Source organism: Ambystoma mexicanum, chromosome 7q, assembly GCF_040938575.1.
Source record: "Ambystoma mexicanum isolate Mex_15411 chromosome 7q, UKY_AmexF1_1, whole genome shotgun sequence".
Classification (NCBI taxonomy): domain Eukaryota; kingdom Metazoa; phylum Chordata; class Amphibia; order Caudata; family Ambystomatidae; genus Ambystoma; species Ambystoma mexicanum.
In genome coordinates, this window is record NC_090941.1 from 354,219,469 (window position 1) to 354,237,732 (window position 18,264).

An 18,264-nucleotide genomic window follows, 5' to 3' on the forward strand; every position below is an offset into this window, starting at 1 on the left:
GACGTTGTTTCCACCTGGTGCCCATGCAATCGGTGCAAGCTAATGCCAACCGAGGACGAGAACTGCTGCTGCTGTGAAAACTCGGGATGCGTGGCCTACATTTCGGAAGGGGGGGCACGGCCAAAATGACTTCTGTGCAGCCTGCCTTACACTGTCCGTGTTGTGAATAATGATGGTGCTTATGCACGAACTTCATGCAACTGTTCGTCCTCGTAATCCGAGTAATGAGTATGTATACTCTGTTGTGATGCCGCTACTATTTCATGGTCGTCTCCTATATTCAAAATTAAACATATACATTTCATTGTAACGCATGAAAGTCATTCAATAGTGTGCAGTGTCTAGACAGCATTTGTCCAAGCAGAATGCCATTAGTTACAAGAATTGTCATTGGCAACAAAGGTTTAATAAACTTATCTTGGTCATTTAAAAACAGTTTGTATCATTCTTTTTCACAGGTGGTACATGCTGGTGGCCTATTGTTCCTTTACATGGTGGCTTCACGGGAGGATTGGACACCACGTTCGAAGAGTAATACCCGCCTTTGCCGTTGCTGCCATAAGACAAACTTTCCCCAGTGACAGCGGTCAGTGCAGGGGACTTTCCCTCGCTGTGCTGCAACCTGACCTGTACAATGTGTAAAGTTTTGTATTTTTGTGCCATCAAAATAAGAAACAAAATAAAACACCACATATATTTTAACAACGGTTGTTTCGATTTTTTAAATGAATCAAGTGTGTCTCCTTTCTAGAGTCTTCCTGTGCCTTGCCTGCACGCACACCGCCCATCCATCCCCCCTATCAAAGCCGGTCGCGCCAGTGGATGCGCGCTGGCATGGGGGGCTGTCACGGGCGCAAACGGCCAAGGTGCCAAACAGCATGTACACTTCAAAAGGTATCCCACGCCCAGGGGCCATCGCTCACATGGCCTCCTCAGACCCCGTGTCTCCAGCCAGGATCCTCCTCACGCTGGCCGCTTCCCTGCAATCCACATAAGTGTGTCTCCATTCAGCAGTCTTCCTGTGCCTTATCTGCATGCCCCAGGCCCATCCATCCCACCCCCCTCTATCAAAGGCAGTTCACGACAGTGGATGTGCGCTGCCATGGGGGGCTGTCAGGGGCGCAAACGGCCAAGGTGCCAAACAGCATGTACACTTCAAAAGGTATCCCATGCCCAGGGGCCATCGCTCACATGGCCTCCTCAGACCCTCTGTCTCTGGCCAGGATCCCCCACAGGATCCCTCCCCCTCACGCTGGCCGCCCTCCGGCAAACCACATAATACCACGACATATACACGTCATTCATTCACAAACACACCCCTGTCTCTAATACTTTATAAACCACTTGATATGTCTCTTGAAAACATCTTTGTGCTTTGCAAGTCAACTCCTGAACGTGCTACCTGAGAGCCACTGAGATCGATGCTAATCTGCTCATCGTCGTGCTATCTGTGAACTTCTGTGAGCGCTTCGAGCAAACTCGTCAGTGTGCTAGCTGTGGCCATCTACCTGTTCTCCTGCCACAAACTACTGGGCTTGCTGAATCTAACTGTTTGTTGGTCAAGGTAAGGCCATGTATCACAGTCATATTTCGGTCATTTTTAAATTTCTATCTATTCGCGAGTAGAGTACTCAATAGTGCTATGTTCATTGGTCTCATTGCTATTGACTTGATTTTCCATTTATTTTCATCTGTGTAAATTGTCATCGAATTGCATCCTTTGGGGGTTGTGTCTATAATGTAAGCATGTTTCCTTCTTGTGCAAGACAGTACATCCAAGCGACGAGTCATATGTTCAGAGTTTAGTTCCATCAGTTTCTAATTTGTGAAAGTAATGGAAATACTAAGCCGCACTTGATTAACTGGTATAGTTTCGGCGACCAAAACAAAGCTTGCATTGAACATGGTATGGTTCATTTACTTTTTTATGACATTTTTATTCATCAACGTTTTATAATAATCTTGATATTTACTTTTCTGAATTTTCAACAATGCCTTCTTGTTCGATTAGCGGTTGCCCTTCGAAGACCCATGCTAAATCTGAAGGCACTACAATGCATGTATTGCCTAAAACTGTTGATTGAATAAGAGAATGGGTCAGACATTGCGGATATCCACTGGATGAGATTGAAAGTAGAGTCCAACAAGTCTTAGAGGCCAAGAGGGGTGATCGATACCCCATCTGCAGCCGGCACTTTTCCTCTAAAATGTACGCCACATTTTGGGTAACAAAGAAGAATAAACGGCGAACGACACGAAAATTGCTCGCAGATGCTATTCCAACTCTATTCATCCACATTCCGCCACTGGTGAGTCAAGTGTCCGGATCTAGCTTTATGCCTTGCGGTAGTGTGTTTATAGCTGAATGGATTAATTGATATTTTAGGTGTTGTATCCCTTGTAATACCTTCGATATTGATATGAGTGTGTAGCTTTTTGAATAATGACATTTATCAATACATTGTTTTTCGATTATATACCCCCAAAGGAAATCTATTTATGGGCACAGGGAACTGTGCTAGATTGCGCATTTTGAATAGCATTATTCTCAAGCATTCTGTCGGCTTACATGGCAATTTTTAATATTGGCATTTCATTATCAAACAATAATTTACCTTTACAACTGCTTGACTAACCACTTAATCTGAAGCAAGAACATTCTACATCCGTGAGGTGCCCGCAGTTATCAACCACTTCTAGCGCGTATCAGGTAATCTTACTTAGATATTCCGCCACAGACTTGTTTTATGAATGTCAAGTAATAGTTTTTATGTATCGTGTAATTATTTTACCGAATGTTTGGTTAGTGCTTTCCAATTTATATACACCTTAGTTGTCGTCCCCCGGTGTTTGTTTTCAGTTATAATTAGTGTTATCCATACTAATGCAAACACTGTCTTTCAGGGAGATGCTGAAGCGTCTACCACATTGACAACATACATAGATATTCTTCAGCAGCACAAGGTATGCATACAGACACCTCCATCGAACTAGATCATCAGTGCTGGAATACTTGTTGTTTGATTGTTCTACACAATGTTTAATTTGTGGTTAGCCATTGATATGTACCTGTGCGGTCGACCCCAAGTGTGTGTTATGTTTTCAATATTGTAATCCTTACTAATGCAAGTATTATGTTTCAGGCAGTAGATGGAGCGTCAACCCCTGCACTTGATGCAGAGCCTGACGTTCAAGTAATTCCAGGGGAAGTGGAAGCGGGACCATGCGTATACAAATCAGCGCAACAGCTTTCAGAAGTGCGCACTACATTTACAACATCCATAGATATTCTTCTGCAGCACGAGGTATGGATACTGACAGCTGCATTGAACTAGATCATCAGAGCTGGAATACTTGTCGTTTGATTGTTCTACACAATGTTTCATTCGTGGTTAGCCATTGATATGAACCTGTGCAGTCGACCCCAAGTGTGTGTTATGTTTTCAATATTGTAAACCTTACTAATGCAAGTACTATGTTTCAGGCAGTAGATGGAGCGTCAACCCCTGCACTTGATGCGGAGCCTGACATTCAAGTAATTCCAGGGGAAGTGGAAGCGGGACCATGCATATACGAATCATCGCAACAGCTTTCGGAAGTGCGCACTACATTTACAACATCCATAAATATTCTTCAGCAGCACGAGGTATGGATACTGACAGCTCCATCGAACTAGATCATCAGAGCTGGAATACTTGTCGTTTGATTGTTCTACACAATGTTTCATTCGTGGTTAGCCATTGATATGAACCTGTGCGGTTGACCCTAAGTGTGTGTTATGTTTTCAATATTGTAATCCTTATTACTGCAAGTACTATGTTTCAGGCAGTAGATGGAGCGTTAACCCCTGCACTTGATGCGGAGCCTGACAATCAAGTAATTCCAGGGGAAGTGGAAGCGCGACCATGCGTATACGAATCGGCGCAACAGCTTTCGGAAGTGCGCACTACATTTACAACATCCATAGATATTCTTCAGCAGCGCGAGGTATGGATACTGACAGCTCCATCGAGCGTGATCATATAACGTGATTCCATTTGCTATACTTTCTTGCTTATTAACGCAAGTACTGTGTTTCAGGGAGACGACGGAGCTTCCTCTACAATCACAACATCCCATTTAGATGATGCAGATGTAAATAAATCGGAGAAATAAGTCGATTAAATCAGATCATATTTAGATATCCTTTGATTCTTTTACACAATTAATCATTGGTTGTTATCTCTTCATATGTACCTGTGCCGTCGACACCAAGTGTGTGTTATGTTTACAATATTGAAAACCATATTAATGCAAGTACTGTGTTTCAGGGAGACGACCGATCTTCCTCTACAATCACAACATCCCTTGTAGATGATGCAGATGTAAAGGAATTGGAGAAATAAGTCGATAAAATCGGATCATATTTAGATATCCATTGATTCTTTTAGACAATGCATCATTTGTGGTTATCTCTTTATATGTACCTGTGCCTGTCGACACCAAGTGTGCGTTATGTTTACAATATTGAAAACCATACTAATGCAAGTACTGTGTTTCAGGGAGATGCTGAGGTGCCCTCTCCAATAAAATCATTCTTGGCAGTCTATGCGGAGCCAGAGGTATGGATACTGACAGTTCCATTGAACTACATCATCAGAGCTCGAATACTTGTCGTTTGATTGTTCAACACAATGTTTAATTCGTGTTTCGCTATTGAGATGTACCTGTGTAGTTATCCTCAAGTGTGTTTTATGTTTTCAATATTGTGATACACAGTAATGAAAGTACTATGCTTCGGGTAGTCGATGGAGCATCATTCCGTGCTGTTTATGTGGATCCAGAAAATATAGTTGTTGCAGCGCAAGAGGAAGGGAAAACATGCGGAAACAAATCGGAGCAACAGCATGCAGATGTTGAAGTTCGAGTCAAGATAGTTGCAAAGAAAAGAAACAAAAATAAGGTTAGTTACAAACAGGTCATATTTTTAGAAATCGTTTTGTGCTGGGGACTATATTAAGTTTTTTTTCTGTCAATTGTACTATACTTTATCTTGTGTTTAAACTGAACATCCCTTTTCCAATATGTCCTCTAGTTACCCGAGGGTGTACGAACTATACAAACACAGACAGTGAAGCAAACGAGAGATGTTGCTTGCCAGACCGTTTACACTATGGGGAACTATTAATTCAGGCGTGGTATGTTCAGACTCAAGATGCTCATGTCCAATGGCCAGAACATGAATTGAATGTGTCCGGAGAATCCAGTAAAGTTTTATTGGACCATTGCTACAGTGCGACTGCACCACCACAAGAAGATGATACTGGATGTATTGAAGATAGCTCTGAAGTAGTCGCAGATCAATTCACACAATCTACACCAGCAAAAAAAATGCCACCCAAAAAGCTGTCAACATTGTTCTGTTCTCCCATCAATGTTCAAGTAACAGATGTTGAAATGACAGAGAATGAACCAGCAGCACTATTCACCGACGCATCAGAACCTGATATCAGCGATATTAGTTTCAATTGTGGTGATATGTCCGCAACGATGCAGTCCAAAACAACTGAGTTGTAGGATGACAGTCTAATGAAAGAGGGCAAATACATAGTATTCGACAGTTGTTTGACGGATATTATAAGTATGCTGAAATGTGGGCATTCTGTTAGAGGGGAAGTATGTGGGAAGCCATTGATTCATGTGACTCGTCAAACACAAGGCAGTAACGTCAAAATACATGCTGCCTGTACATTACATCATACATTCTCATGGTCTGCACAACCGATCTTGGGGAAACTGCCAGCAGGCAATCTACTGTGTGCAGCTGCCTCACTTTTTAGTGGGTCCAGTTTTAGAAAGTTAGTGTCTTTCTTTCAGTTTGTGGGACTCCATTTCATTTCTAAAATGCAGTACTACAAATTCCAACATGATTATCCATTTCCGGCCATTAGTGATGCTTGGAAAATTGAACAATTGTCTCCAGAAAGTACTTTCGAAGGCAAACGATTCAGGCTAGCCGGCGATGGACAGTGGGACAGCCCTGGATTTTCTGCCAAGTACTGCACCTACCACGTTCAGGACATGGATAGTAAGAAAATTGTGAGTTCGGTGGTCGTGCAGGTGTCCCAATGTAAATCCTCATTGGCCATGGAGAAACTAGGATTTATATAATCATTGGAATATCTACAATCGGGGGGAATGCACATCAAGCTCATAGCCACGGACAGACACGTTTCAATAGCCAAGACAATGAGAGAGCAGTTCCCACATATTAAACATCAATTTGACGTATGGCATCTTGCTAAATCAATCAATAAGAAAAACTCGGCTACAGGGAGAAGAAAAAAAGGTTTGGAAAGTATTTCACAGTGGTCCCAGTCTATCAGCAACCATCTTTGGTGGAGCTCCAAAACTTGTGAAGGGTCAGTGGAAATCCTACTTGAAAAATGGTGGTCACTGATGCACCACTGTACCAACGTTCACCGCTGGACAGAAAACCAACATTTCCACCAATGTGAACATGGCCCTTTGTCCACAGAGGAGGCACGGAAGAAGAAGTGGTTGATTCCATCTTCACCTACACACAAAGCCATTGAGAAGATTGTTTTTGATAAAACTCTATCAAGGGATTTGAGGGGACTGACAGAATTCTGTCACACAGGAGGTTTGGAGGTGTTCCACAATATGTACCTAAAGTACAGGCCAAAGCAATTGCATTTCGGCATACAGGGCATGAAACATAGGACTCTACAAGCGGTCTTGGCCATAAAGATAATGCGTGCCATGAACAATCTAGGACTACGGGAAATGTAGGGATGCTTAGCTACACTACGGCCTTTGCAAAAAGAAGTAAGAAATGGGTGGTGAAACCAGTATATGAGGAAATGAAGTTTGACTTTGTTAAAGGCCTTATTGTTAATGTACTAGAGAAGCACAGTCATGGAATTTTGACCGATTCTGTGCAGAGCACTGATACATTGCCACCAAACATTGCCACTGTGCCATGTCCACCCAAAGCAGAGCTTGTTGACAAGTACAAATCCCAGTTTAAATCATTGTAATCTGATTGTCTTTTTGAAAAAAATGTAATTGTACAGTGTACATACAAAGTATGCTAACCCTAGCCCCTCCCTTCACCATCCTCGGTAGCGAACAACCTGGGTGTCATCTTTGACTTCTCTCTCTATTCACCCCATATCGCCGACCTTGTCAATATGTGTATGTATATATTTTTGTTGCTGTAACTAAGCTTTGCAATCTCATGTAAATGCTGTGCAGTGTTAACTGAGGGGAGGTTTGTACATTGCAAATAATAAAACAAGCAAACAATAAATCTCACTTTCAACCCAACTCCGTGGGTACCTTATACTTTTCCTGACCTTCCCCCAAAAAGTCAATGTCTCCATAGTTATGGTTCTCTAGGGCTGCAAAGCTCGCGGAAAACGAGGACAAAATTGGGGGCCTTAGAACGCACCAAGCGAGGCGTTGCAGATGGGAGAGAAGCCAGTTCGCATTAGCACATTGAGGACTAGTAGAAAGATGGAGTCGAAAATTCAAGTTCTCATAGACGGCTTTACACGGGATGTTGCAAAGTAAGAATGTATGCTCATGCAGAGTGAAGGTCAGCGGCTTTGATTTTTTGCTCGCGGACTGAAGAGGACCACGGCTCGCACTGGCAGTATAAAGTTCTATTGTTTTTTGACCTTGAGAGACAGGGACCATGCAGAAAGGACTTCATTTGAAGGAGGGGTGCAATAATGTAAGAGACGATAAGGCTGAAAATTCTGAAACTACACGAGTTTCATGTTAGTTCAGTATATGAAAAATCGTTGGCACAAACAGAGTGGGCTTTACGGACTGCATTAGGCCGACACAATGGAAATGGCAAATATAATGTAAGTAACTCTTTAGATGATTTTGTACCGGAATATAATACCAATAGTGTACCGTTAAAGGCAGGTTAAGTTGTACTTGTTCATTCTGTGTGGCATATTACAAAGAAGAGCAAGTAAAACATTTGTGGGATTGTCTTTCTACCGGGCACATAGGCATGCATGTGCCCATTCGACACGCATGTAGACAAACAGTCGTTTCTCAGTGGTTCAACGCTAATAAATCATTACATTGTGTGTTAACCTCGATTTCTTTCGTCAGTTTTCGCATTGTTTTTAGAGCCGAACATACTCTATTGCAATATCCTCACAAGCAAATAGTTTCACCTCGGCCCTAAAAAATGAAATGAATAATAGTAATAAAGATCGGCTGGCGAGACTAATTTCAATTTTTATGTTTTCAAAACAGGTACATCCTACCGTACTGCGACTGCCACCTATTCCAGACCCCGGCGGATGGCTTCTTCAATCGCCAGCTGCAGCTTCTTGTAAACAACTGCACTACAGTAACTATTTTATGGGACGATCGCCAAGGGCCCATATGCCCTTACGCAGTACTAGCGGCTAGAAGCAACATATCAACCTTTACGGTGGCCTATTGCCTAGTTGATGGAACAACCTTGCGATTCACTGTGCAACAAAAGTGCTTCTTTTAACGAAAACCAACACCCTGTGTACCAAAAAGGAACAGCGTGTGACTCACAATAAACTTTAGAGGATTTGCGGATCGAGAGCAAAGAAAAAAAATTCCCTTCCGATTTAATATGCCAATTGCTGAATATTCTCTAAACATTTAATGTAAAATAAATGTACTTTACCAAATGTACTGTATTGCTGTTTGATTTTAAAGTACAGTTTCATATTCCGAATTGTGGCGCGCTGTGTTGTGAGTTGATCTGTATTGGTTTCCGGGTTCTGTGTGAAGTCGCGTAGAAGACGACTGGGCGCGTTTGCCTACTCAGCACAGTAACGTCACAGAGAGAGGCGGGGAATATGAATGTTTTGATAATGTCAGACTCAGGGATGGGGGATATGATTTAGTGCTGCAAAAGCATGTCACCCAGGGCGATGGGGCAAGTGATAGGATTATCACAAAATGGATGCGCCCAGCTGCTTGTTTTTGCGTGCGTGCGTTTAATGGAGGAAAACTCGGGTAAGGTCCATAGGAAATTGTTCTAATATCGAGCGACTTAAGCTTAAAAACACATGGCCGACCCGTAGGGCCAATTAAAATTTCTGACCAAACCATTCCTTTAAGTTACCAGGGTAATCCAGACATGGACCCCTTTCTCACTGTTCTTAGAGAGGCACAGCTCCAACTCATTGATGAGGTCCGACTAGGTTGCAACATGTGTCTGGGGTTACTGTTGGTACTCTTGTTCAGCTGAGAATTGCCTAGCATTTCGGTGCTGGACTGCCCTTCGGAAGGTCAAACACTGATATGCAGATGGACATTTCTCCTCTGTGAAAGGGACAAAGAGGTAAAGACCTGGTTGAGACTCTCTTGTGGGCCATCCCCCAAGAACAGGTCAATGGGCCATTTTTGTGCTCATCGAGGGACTCCCAGATCCCCCTTGTTTTGCATATTAAGTAACTTTGGGTCTCACCCTAAGTTACCAGGGTAATCGAGACATGGACCCCTTGCTCAATGTTCTTAGAGAGGCACACCTCCACCTCACTGATGAGGCCCGACTAGGCTGAAACACTTGTCTGGGGTTGCTGTTGGTAATCTTGTTCAGAGGAGAATTGCCTAGCTTTCAGTGCTGGACTGCCCTGGATAGGACAAAGACTGATATGCAAATGGAATTTCTCCTCTGTGAAATGGACAGTGAGCTAAAGGACTGATTGAGATTGTCCCGACGACCATCCACCCAAGAACAGGTCAATGGGCTGTGTTTGTGCTGGTAGAGGGACTCCCAGAACCCCCTTGTTTTGCTGATTCATAATAACATTTGCAGATTTGTTAATTATGAACAAATACATTAATTCGGAATTGTTCAAGCTTATCCAAAACAGGATTTTGACTTAGCTTGGCCATTATGAACAAATATATTCTTTCCTTATTGTTCAAGTATATTCAAAACCTTATAAAATTTGATAATTCCTAATGTGTTTAATCTTATTCAACATCTTATATTGAAAATGCTTGAACCCATAGGAACACATCTGACAACAACTGGGATCTTGTTTTGCTCTTTGGGGGTTTGTTCCTCTTAAATCATAATATGAAATTTTCATTTGAGAACAATTTCACTCATTAAAAGTATGGGACATTATTATTTTTGTTTTTGTTTAGCTCATCCAAGTGAGTCCTGTGAGAAACAAATACCCCTTTTGGGTTGAAACAGCTAAATTGTAGGGTTAAAGAATTTCAAACTTGTAGTAATGTGTTATAGGGTTTGCAGCATTACTCTTTTCTCTGTTCACTCAGTAAGTGCAACATATCACATCATGTTAAGAGGAAGAGGATCAGCCAAGGAAGCCACTTTGCGAGCAGTGGTGATAGCTAATGGAGTTCGAGTGGAGGTGAAAGAAAATAGCAAATTGTTTGGCGGAGGTGAAGACAGTGACCACATGGAGCAGTAGAACATTCTCCCAGGTATGACAGGTCAGGTGGCTGCATGGCAGAGAATGGCACAGTATAAAAGAAGGGAAATAAAGATAAATGTAGATATTAGTTGCAGATGCTGATGGATTTAATATCTTGCGCTGGGTGGGCCACTAGCCATTGGTGGAAATTATATGGTTAGAATCGGAAGGCATTATGATCTTGCGCTGTGCGCACAGTGCCCCTTGATACATTTTTCTGGACTGTTCACTATTTTCCCAGTCACAGTTCATTGCTTTTTGCCAACTTGTGGATCCATTTAACAATGTTTTACCCACCCTAAACTACCCCCTTTCCCTTCGCGTGGGATGGGCATTTGAAGTCTGGACTCCTCCACGTTGTAGCATCTTTGTGTTGAGCAGAATTAGATCACTTTGTGAATTCATGCTTAGCTTCTGCTTACCCCCTCCAGCCTATACCCTCTCTGCGGACGGTCAAAAGCCCTCTGTTATCTGTTGCATAATGGTATCTCCTAAACTCACATTTCTTTCCTGATGACTCCAGTGCAGTCATATGGGTCATTCTGAGTGGGTGAAGGTTGTGGGCCAGGATGTTCTGGGGGGATCTGTTTTAAGCTTTTTTAGTTCTCGGACCATCCTATGGCTTGCCCTACCTATGGACTTCCCACTTTACTGTTGGATCTCTATTCAATGAAAGTAGACTTTTCTTTCTTCTTTTTGTGGTTTTGAGTGTATTATTAACGTCTATTTTTGATTTTTTTATGTCCCTATCGGCCTCATTCCGAGATTGGAGGTATCCATGGTGCTATTTGTGCCATGGCTGCCTCCAATACCGGGTCCGGCACCGGTCTTGTTCAATGGGGATTTACCGGTGCATTCCGACCCTGGAGGGACCGGTAAGTCCCCATTGAACAAACCATTCACCATTCCCATTTGAGTCCCCATAGGGAGCCCGTTATTAGCACCCTGGTCCCTTAGCGGGACCCGTAAGGGACGTGTGGTCAGACCACACGTTCCTTACGGTTCCCGCTAAGGGACCTCGGAATTGGATGGTAAGGGATTACCGGCACCGGTCTCCTTACCAGTGCCGGTAATCCCTTCCCGCCCAACTCACGATGACCCCCTATGTAAGAGACAGTGAAATAGCACAAAAGACGCTTTCTACATAAAAAGCTGCAAACAATCGGGAAAAACAAAATGCACTGAGACTAACAGATATGTCTAATTAGGGAGGTTGAATATTTGTAAACACATTCAGATGTGAAATCAATTTGTTTGTGTATTGTAATCCTATACATGAACAATATGCAAAATGAAGTATTCCCAAAATAGATGGATGCCATCCCAAAATATGTGAACATTCAACAAGAAGCACAACCAAGTCCCGATCCTTCTCGGGTATGTCAGTATCCAAACATTGTGGAACAGTTTATTAAATAGAACAAAGTGGAATAGTGTAAATATACACACATGATTTACGCTATCAAGCTTAAAACATTAGAGGAGTTTTAGAAACACTTAAACAAGTGATGTAAGCAGACATCACAGTTAAATGTACTGGAACATCATCGAGCAATACCCAGAGGTCAAGTCCTAAAAATTTAAGTGGGAGGACTCATCAACAAATGCAATGGAATGTGACGTCACCAGAAATTAGCAGATCAAGGTAAAATATGCACATTTTGTTAAATTTGCTTTGCATAACCACCCAAATTGGACAGGACAAATGGCATTTGCCTTTGGACCAGCACTGTTCATTCCGGGCCGCCTCATTACGAGGTCTGCAGTGGGTCCTGCGCAGGATGACTGGCCAGACAAGACATCCTTAGCGGGACCCGCTAGCAGACCAGGATGCTAACAACGGGCCCGTCATTAATGGGCCCAATGTTAGCATCCTCCCCATTTCCATTGAGCGCTATGGGGGCTCAGATGGGGATGTACTAGGTCCGGGTCCCGAGAATGGGAATTTCCCGACCCACCAAAGTCGGCATGGCCCGGTAATTCCCTATTCCTGGAACTTAGACCCAGTACCCGGTTTGGGGGTAACCATGCTGCTAAAAGCAGCATGGCTACCTCCAAACTCGTAATGAGGCCCACTGTATCTTTAGTTGTTTGTTATTCTTCATCAGGTCATATAGTGCAGTGGTGAAGTGTCCGGCCTACAAATTAGACTGTGGTTCGATCCCCGTGGTCAGCTTTAATGCATACATTAAAAGAGGACATTCAATGTTTCTCATTTTAGCTAGGGGGGACTGAGTCCACCCTCTGAAAAAAGTGGGTCGACTCCGTCCCCCCGCGTGTACCCTCGACTTGAGCCCTGGTAATACTAAATGTTTTCTGAAAAAAATAATGAAATCCAGCTAATCTAATTCAATGGCAGTGAAATCATTGTATCACGGTTACTGAATACAGTGTTTGTTTTGAGAGTAGCCATCGCTGTGCGAAGGTACACTGTCTTTGCTGATTTCATCATTTATCTTGTGGTCATTGTCTCTGAGACGCACCATATATACCCACGCTGGTGATGAGTTAAACGCCATCTATTCTCACTTTCGGAATAGTTGTAATGTAAGGTTGTGTAGTGTAGAGACAAAATTGCTGTTGTTGTCCGGTGGGCCCAGCATAATTCAATGGTCGAAGTAGTGGCTAACTGGCTATCTCTCATCTGGCAACCTATAGCCAGATGTTCAAGGCTGGTAGACACAGATCTGCTGGACACAGACTGTCATTAGACAGGACCACCAGTGAAAAGTGTATCAAGCACAGTATCCCATGCAGGAGCAGAAACACTGTAGTTACGTTAGGATTGCTATCTCTAAAAGTCGACTTTCATTAGTGCATGCGCAGTGATCATATAGATCATGGTGACCCACGTCCCTCACCCACCAAATCCACTTACCTGACCAGCTGCACACACAGATGTGTGCTGCAGGCTGCCCTCTATCGCTGCAAGTTCATGGTGATGCAACTCATCAAACTGTCCCAAATTGGCCAAAGAAGGGCCCCACTTTGACCCAAAAAACTGCCCCACACCAGCATTTTGCATTTTTGGTTCAGCCACAATATAGAATGTAGAAGCAGGCACACTGGTGGAGTAGGAGCAGGTTCATTGTGTTCAGTAAGCACTGCAAGCCTGGGCTAGCATCGGACACACTTTAACTCCGTCAACACTGTTTCACCCTGGATCTCTGAAGGGCTCCCTAAGCTACCACAAAGGAGGCGCGGCTGTGTGAATTGGGCACCGACTTCTACCACATGGGCCGTGGAGGTCTGCTCACTTTACACAGGCCTGTTCAGCTGGTGAGTAGCTGGTATTTTGCTGTGTGTTATACTTGTAACGCTTTTGCACGGCGGCAGATTATGCAGCAGATTACACTGGAATGTGTTCAAGCTCGAAGGCACAGCTATTAACCTGTGCCACTGCTTGGGTATCGTGGTGCAGCCCTACCCACACACCAGCATCTGTGTGCAGGATAACAAGATGTCATTATTCACTGCAGAAGATACATACCATCACATGGACTAGCGCTCAACTGCAATACAGACGTCACATAGTTTGTTTGCATTGTTCCATCCGGAATGATAGGAAAAGGTGTCTCATCACTGAGCCATGCACATGACTGGGCTATCACAATAAAGGAGATTTCCCTACCTTTCCTGAGAGCTTTTCAAGAGCACTTCAATTGCATCAGCTCTGACTGCCTGGACTGCCTACCTGTCTGGTCTCTTCAATCTGGGTGGCACCCGACGTGCCAATTCAAACACAGATCCCTCCCATGGGACTCCGCTGAACCCTCACCTGATAGGCTCTGACTTGCTTCCTATTAATGCTTGTCCATCATGGTGGGGTCGCATGATACACTTCTTTTCGCCCATCTAGCCAACTTTTCTCTGGACCCTCACCCTGGGCGTCCATTTCTAGGGGCAACCTTTAAAGGGTGTTTATCTCTTCCTGTTTGCTCCTATTTGTGCCTGATCATGCACCTCATTCATAACCACTATCTGCTTCTTTCACTTTTTCCTCTTCTACTCCTCATCTTGGCCACTATGCCTTCTCCTATTCCAACTAGTCTTTCCCCTCAAGTCTTTCCACATCCTGCTCCAAACCATTGCTGCCAGGTATCTAATCTTTGCTACTCACCTCTTTCCCTCAACATGTCTCTCTCTATCAATCTTGGTATTTGAAACACCAGCTCTATCTGTAAAACGTCCCACTCTATCTTTGACCTTTATCTTCATCTTAGTCTGCAATTGTTTTGCATTACTGAGATCTGGATTAAGCCTGATAACATCTCCATGCCTGCTTCTCTTCCCAGATCCACTACCCACTTTACCCAAACACCCAGGCTCTCTATTCAGGGTGGAGGTACTGGGATCCTTTAGCATTCTTCCTAGCTAATCCTCCTTCTGGACTTCCCTCTTTGTTGTCATTTGAGTTTCATGTCTTTTCCTTTTTTAAACCCTTTCCTGACACCAGTTCGCCTATCTGCAGACCTTCTGGTTCATCCAGTGACTTTCTTGACCATCTCGACTCCCTTCTATCTTTTCTTCTTCCCTCCTTCTCTCCCTTTTTTCTTCTTGGTGACTTTAACCTCCCTCTTCATATGGTGTCTTCTCAATCGCCTCTCTTATCTCTCATTGATTCTCATCATCTGAACCATCTCTCATTTCCCTTCATAACCCCAATCCGAATCCTGCCCGGATCTCATCTTTTCCTCTGTTCCCTCTCCTGGGATCATTACTGCCTATCCTATTCATTAATCAGACCACTTCCTCCTTTCTCTCATTTTTCTTTTATTTCCTCCTCCTTTACCATGCTTTTAAATACTACCTTCAATCATCGCCATCGTCTATGCTTTATTTCTCCTTATTTCATGCCTCCCTTTCTCCTATCTCTTTCTTTTCTCTCCTCTTTCCTGAAGATGCAGTTAACTCTTACCTTTGGATCCTCTTTTATTTCTCTACACATAGGTATTAGTGGTCCTGTGCCAGGGTCACGTTTCCTCCCCCGCACCTTAAAAGAATACCGAATAACCTCATACACCTTATTAACAATATAAAACATAAGTGTAGTGCACCCACAAACCCTTTTCACAGGATGCAGTTAACTCTTTTCAGACTTCCCTGTCATCAATTCTCGATTCTATGTATCCTTCCCACATCTTCACCCACTCTTGTAGACCCCCTCAGCCTTGGCTCACCTTTGCTCTCTCATCTGTTTTCTGCAATCTTTGCAAAGCTGAACGGCGATGGATGAAGTCCCAGTCCCCTTCTGATCACACTTTCTTACCTTCTTTTCACTCATCCTGTGATTAGTCTCTGCTCCAAGCTAAAAAAACAATATTTTTCTGAACGTACACTATCTCTCATCAATCTCACCGCTTGTTTCAGAACCTGCAAACTATTCTCAATCCTCTCCCTCCTGACCCCTCTCTTTTATCGACACTCGCCTATTCTGACTTTGCTATTTACTTGACCTCTAAAGTTGACTCTCTTCACTCCTTTCCCACCTCACTCATTCCATTATCACTCTCCCCCACTGAGTTCCCACAACTATTCTTTATCTTCTTTTTCAGTTCTTTTCAATCTTGACAACACTACCTACCTTGCCCTGGCCCATTTTACTGCCTGCTCTCTAATTCACTTCCATCTTTTCTGATTCCTCAAATCTACCCTCATCTCATCCCTTATCTTACCAGTCTCATTAATTCCTCTCTTATTAATTTTTGTTTTCCCTCCTCATTAAATATGCTATGATTGTACCTATCCTGAAAAAAACCTCTCTTGACTTCTCTCTCTCTCTCTCTTTTGATTTCCACCCCATCCCCTTGTGTCCCTTTCTTTCTAAGTCTCTGGAGCATGCTGCTTCTGATCAGGTCTCCTCCTACCTTAATCTTCACTGACTTCTTCCATCCCTTCAATCTTGTCTGGTTTCCATCCCCTCACTCCACTGAGACCACCATCCTGCATCTCTCCAATACTCTCCTGACTGCCTTCCACTCTAAGCTCTCTTCTGTCCTTATTCTTCTCGATCTCTTAGCTGTGTTTGACACTGTGGACCATTCAGTTTTTCTTTCCCCCATCACTTCTCTTGTTTTTTTCAGGTTCTGTTCTCAATTGGTTTCACTGCTCTCTCTCTCTAATGATTCCTACTCTGTCACCTGATTTGGCAGGACTTTCCGTCCATGTCCTCTTCTTTGTGGGGTTCTTCAAGCCTCTGTACTCAGCCCTCTTCTTTTCTCTCTCTGCTATATGTCTCTCTCTCTCTACTCTCATCTCTACCTCCAATCTTTCATTGCACCTTTATGCTCATGATGATACTCAACCAATGTATTCTTTTCATCCATGTCTGTCTCACTTCATTTGATAGTTTCAAACTATCTGCCATTCAACTTTGGATGTCCTCTCACTTCCTCCAAGTTACCCCTCCAAACTGAGGTTCCTTTCTTTCCTGCATATTCCCCCTTCCATCCCTCCTCCTTCGCTCTCCTTTCCATCTTGTCTCTTCTGTTCTCTCCAACTGCCTGTTACTTCACTGTCATATTTGACCTTCTCTCTCATTAACTCTTCCCATCTCCAATATTGCCTGATCTTGCCACCATGCCTTATTCAACAACCCGCCGTGAACTCCCTGTCTTTCTTTTCACACCTCCAAACTTCTCATTAACTACCTTTTCTTCTCTCGCATAGACTACTTTTCGGCCCTTCCTGACTCTCTTCTTGCTCCCCTCTGGTCTGTTTATAAATCATATAGTCATCTCCTTTTCTCTCTACCCCTCTCTCCTCTGTCTCTTATTCTCTACTTTCTATGTCTCTTCTGACTTTTCTTTCACATTCTCTTTCACTTCCCCTCAATTGTCCTTAAAGGTGCCCATTGTCTCACTCCTAACATTTCTCACTTACATCACTCTTCTGTCCCCTCGCTCATTGCATTTCCAAAACCAGTTTCTACTCTCTGTTCCTAAAGCTCCCTGCTCCTCCTCACGTTTCTGCTCCTTTGCTTTACTTGCTCCTAAACATTGGAATTAGATTACACTCTCTATCGGCTCTCCCCCATTTACGCATTTTCCAAGCTACCTTTAAAACTCATCTTCTATCTGCTCTCTCCAACAACTCACTGTTTTTTCCCTTTTTGCCTAATTATCATTCAGTGCATTGTGATGTTTGGTTGTACCAGTTTTTGCTAAACAATTGTTCAGTGCTTTGGCAAAAGCGTTTTAGAAATCAAGTAAAATACAAAATATACAAATATGTCAGCATACGAAAACACGGTCAAGCTGGCAGTGAACATACAGGTCCATGTTGGCCTCACCGTCATATGTCAGTATTCCCATGTACAAATATACTCATGTTTGTTGTCCAATTCCACCATTGATAATACTATAAAACTTTCCATGCTACCTCTGTCATTATATGTCAGTATCTTCATGTAAGAGCATGCTAGTGTTGGATTCTGCCAGCACAATAGGGCCTACATTGATGCAGCCAGTTTGGACAGGATTTAAACATGTCCATACTAACTGCACCAATGTAGGACAGTATGGCCAATTAAGGACATCATTCATTTTAGCTTTAAAACCCTTAATGATAGCAGTAGCCAGCCTGCCACAATAAAAGTAAAAAGAAAAATAACAACAAAAAAATACATGTTTTGACTGGCTGCACTGATGTAGGCCAGTATGTTCACTTATTAACACTCATCATGTTAGCTTTAGCCTTGATGTAAACAAATAATACCATGCAACAGTAAAACAAATACAAAATGACAGCCTTCATCCAGTGTAGCCCAGTATGTCCAAACAAAAGGACTGATAAATGTGGGATT